This window comes from Salvia splendens, chromosome 2, assembly GCF_004379255.2.
Source record: "Salvia splendens isolate huo1 chromosome 2, SspV2, whole genome shotgun sequence".
Taxonomy (NCBI): Eukaryota; Viridiplantae; Streptophyta; class Magnoliopsida; order Lamiales; family Lamiaceae; genus Salvia; species Salvia splendens.
In genome coordinates this window covers 7615790-7620668 of record NC_056033.1, presented here as the reverse complement: position 1 = coordinate 7620668, position 4879 = coordinate 7615790, and positions in this window count along the sequence as shown.

Below are 4879 nucleotides of genomic sequence, written 5' to 3'. Positions count from 1 at the left end.
GGATTTTAATTTTAACGAAAGTATATTTTTGATTAAATCGTGTATACATGTATAATACAATATGAAATTGTAATTACAAGAAATGAGAGCTATAATTATGAAGTGCTTATAGTGTTCCATGATTGTGGGTGTATTTATACGGTATTTTTATATGTAAAAGTAGGTATGTGACTCGTGTATCGGTGTATGAAGTACTTATAGAATTATATCGCCGTAGATTCTTTTGCTATAAATTCTTATCATATGTTTTAGTATATGGAGTACAAAAAGATATTCTATAAGAAGATAAATAAATCAATATAGATACAACCAAGTACTACTACTAACAACTTATAGAAATAAATAATAAAAATAATCAAACTATATTAAAAACTTATAGGGAAAATTAGATTACTCGTATCAGAAGATTAAAAGTAATAGTTCTTCATATATCCCGTGAGTCCATGATAACTCAAACCCAAATATATTGGATGAAGGAGAAACACTTTGTGCTATATCTTCTCTTTAATTCTAATCGAATAATACATAATAGCGATTAATCTAGTTTTATTTAAAATTGAAAATGTGAAAATCTTAAGATATCCATTTAGATTTTCTAATTGTCATACGAGTGAGAGAGTCGTGCAGCCCAGTGAAGAAGGGCCCAATAGAAGTATAATCACCGATGCTCAACCTAAATGGGTCGGATTGGGCCATATTTTTCTCAGACATTCGAGACTGGTCCAGCCCAAATTCGAATCCGAGTAATTATTTAAAAATTGAAATTTTGATCATTTATTTAATCATCAATTGTACACGAATAAAATAAAAAAAAATGTGAAAGTTATGTATCCAAACCTTGAGAGCACCCACATCGCATCTCAATGCGGGCTCTATCTCGTCTCGGAGAGACGAGACCGCATCGAGACAGCGATGCTGGCCCCGTCTCGTCCCCATCCCGTCCCTTGTCTCACCGCAGAGAGGCAGCGCGCGAGGCAGCTCGCCACGCGCGTTGGCCACGTGGCGAGCGTTGGTGTTAGTCAGTGACGCCCACTAGCCGGCCCGCGAGTAGACATCGTTAATTTCCATTGAAAATATTTTTTTTATTTTTTAAAAAATTCAGGAAAAATTGGAAAAATAAAAAAAATCCCAAAAATATACTAGCTGTTTATAGCCGTTTTTTACAAATTTTCAATTTTTTTATTTTTTAAGCACCCAATCACTTCTATATATATTAAATCATTCCCACAAATTAATCCACCATAAAAAAACTTTATATTCTCACTCAAACACTCTACATTCTTCATCTCAAAACATTATTCTTCTCCCAAATTTAATCCATTCATGGATCCATTTGAGCAAATGCGTCGAATAATGGAAGAATCGCTAGAAGAAGATCGACGTAGGGAGAAGGAGGAAGCCGCGGCACCTCAAAGGCGATCCCGGATTTACATCCATCGTAACCGGGAGGAAGCCGCCGCAAGGTTGGTACGCGATTACTTCTGTGAGAACCCGGAATGGGGAGATACCTACTTCCGTCGCCGTTTCCGCATACGAAAACCACTATTTATGCATATCGCAAATACAATGGTAGCCCGAGAAGAGTACTTCCAAGAAGGGTTCTACGCTATTGGCCGTCCCAGTTACACGATGCTCCAGAAATGTACTGCAGCAATCCGTCAGCTTGCTACTTGACAAACGACGAATTTGTTCGACGAATACCTGCACATTGGGGAAAGCACTAGGAGACTGTGTTTGATGAACTTCTGCAAAGGCGTCCGGGCAGCCTTCACCGACGAATTTCTCCAGAAGCCAAGCACCGCAGATTGTCAGTTTCTGCTCCGACTTCACGAACAAGTGCACGAATTCCCCGGGATGCTTGGCAGCGTCGATTGCATGCATTGGCAATGGAAGAATTGCCCTGTGGCGTGGAGGGAGTCATACACGAGCAGCCACAAAGGCACCCACCCCACCGTTATACTTGAGGCCGTTGCTGACTACCGGCTATGGAATTGGCATGTGTATTTCGGGGTCCTCGGATCGAACAACGACGTCAACGTGCTCAACCAATCCGACCTCTTCAGCGAAGTTTTGAATGGTAAAGCGCCGACCATCAACTTCATCGCTAACAACCGGCAATATAAAATGGGGTACTATCTTGCCGACGTCATCTATCCGAAGTGGCCAACCTTCGTGAAGACGTTCAACAGGCCGATGAACGAAAAACAGGCTCTTTTGGCGCAGAAACAAGAGGCTACTCGCAAGGATGCGGAGAGAGCATTCGGGGTTCTCCTAGCTTGATTCAACATTATCAAAGCCCCGGCTCGTAGGTGGTTTATGGTGAATATGGTCAACATCATGTATACGTGCATAATCTTGCACAACATGATTGTCACTGACGAAGGACCTGAGGCGGGAAATTGGTTCGACCCTGAAACCCCGGGAAACTCTACCGCAAGTAGTCCGCCTCGCAGTGGAGTGCATCCGTCTTTGCAAGAGCGGCTGTCTGTTCGGGTAAGGACATGTGATTCTACCGCCCACGCCCAACTCCAAGAGGATCTAATGGAACACATTTGGGCAAAATTTGGCAACCAATAGACGCACATGATCGTCATTCGACAACTCTTTCTTCAGCTACTTTGAGTTTTGAGATTTTGAATTTAGAGAGAGTGAGCGGAAGATTTTAAATTATGTATTTTTAATTTTTTTTAGGATTTTAATTATGTTTGTTTTTTTTAGAATTTTAAGTTGTAATTTTATTTTATTTAATGAAGTGTGTTTTTATTAATTGAATTTGTTGGAAATAAAAATAAAAAATAAAATTGAATGAATAGTTAAGGGATGTGATGGTTAAGAGGCGGTCAAGAGATGGAGGGATCCAGATGTTGTCTCTTAGTTAAGACATGGGGTGAAAAGTATAGTGAGGCCCATGAATAATGAAGAGATGAGGCGATTAAGATACGGATAAGGGCATCCGCAATGGGCGGACGATGGCACCCCCGATGGCGCGCATCTTCCGCGCCATCCATCATCCGCACCCATTGCGGGTGCGCGCCATAGGGCGCGGACGATAGTCGCGCCCTATACTTCGGTCGCGGAGGATAGCGCGGACGATGGCCATGGTCCGCGCCATCGTCCGCCCTATTTTGGAGGTCGCGGACGATGGCACGCGGTTTCGTTTTTTTATAAATACTGTTCATTTGTAACATTTCATTTTCAAAACTTACATTTACATAATTACTACGAAATGGATTCAAGCCCCAATAGTCCTACGTTTAGCGCAGGGGCGCATTGGCCTGGTACAGAACCCGGCGAATATCGTTCGTTCGACACCAACACCCATTACGATCCCGTTTTCAGTACGGAATCGTATGGGTTGTCTGACATGGAGACGTCTCCGCACCGCCCAACCGCAGCGGCCGATCCCGACCCCGCCGCGACTGCTTCCGCCCCAGCCAGAAAGAAGCGGAACCGGCAGCGGGCGCAGAAGTTGCCGCCTCCCGGTGATTGCGATGAGTACGCCCCCGGCCGTACGAACTACAACGACGACGAAACTCTCACCTTGGCCAGGTGTTGGGTAGATATATCGGAAGATCCGATATTCGCGAACAACCAGCGACAGATCGCGTACTGGGAACGCATCGCGGACCTCTACAATTCGGTCAAGCCGCCGACCGCGTACAAGCGCAAGCGTGAGCAACCCCACAAGCATTGGGATCAAGTCAAGAAGCAAGTGAACTTGTACCCGACGGAGTTCGAGAAGTTCACGCGGTCACAGGGGAGCGGTGAGAGCTTGAGCGACGTGCGCGCTAAAGTGCTGTTGTCGTACTGGTCGATGTACGACGACTTCAAGCACGAGGCCATCTGGGCGCTCTTGAGGGACAAGCAGAAGTTCCAAGGTGGAATTCTGCACACTGGTGCGCCGAAGAGGACGAAGACCACTGAAGCTGGTGATTACACGAGCAGCGGCAGTGGCAACCACCCGGTTGACCTCAACCGGACGTACGTGGATGAAGGAAGTTCTGGCAAACTGGTGTCCTTCCGGCGTCCTCCCGGCGTCAAGGCTGCGAAGGCCAAGGGGAAGGCGACCGCGATCTCATCGTCGACCGCTGCAACCCAAGCTCCGGTCCCGGTAGAGCTCCCGACCCAGACGGCCACCGCGTTTGAGTCGTTAGCAACAGCGTCGATGGCAAGGACGATGTTGCAGACGCACAGGGCCTTCAAGAAGTTTACCGACCCCCGACGAAGCCGAATATCTTCGGGCGTTACTCAATGAGCTGCGTCGGAAGTTGGGAATTGGTCCAACTTAGTTTTTTTTTATTAGTTCAATGATGTAACTTTTTTTTATTAAAACTTCGCCGTTTGTTATTTAGACCGTTTTTTATATACTCGTTACTTGTCATTTGAAAACAGTTAAATTAATTAAACAAAACAATAAAATGATGATGTGGCGAGTCATAGGGCGCACATTAGGGCACCCCACTGCAAGTGGGGAGGTAGGAGGATAAAACTGCTGACGAGGCGCGCCATAGGATGCGCCTTAGGGCGCCCCATTGCTAATGCTATAAGAGATAGGGATGAAGTTATTCATTTAGCCAATGATGATCCAAACCCCTGCATATTGGTGATATGTTCCCTATATCCCGACTAACAGATCTTTCCTAGTAACAAGAATAGTGTGTATGGTTTGAAATCTCCGTGCCTAAGTTAAATGCCCATATGAAATAATGTATACAACGTGGAGGGTGATGATGAATCTCTACGTGGGAGAGTGTCGTTTTTAGATGTGATATGATGTCGTGTTGCCCATACTTTGAATTCTTATATTTAGTCATCCAATCTTAAATAAGATCAAACCGTGTGACACATTTGCGGCACCACACAAATTCCCATGCTTGTT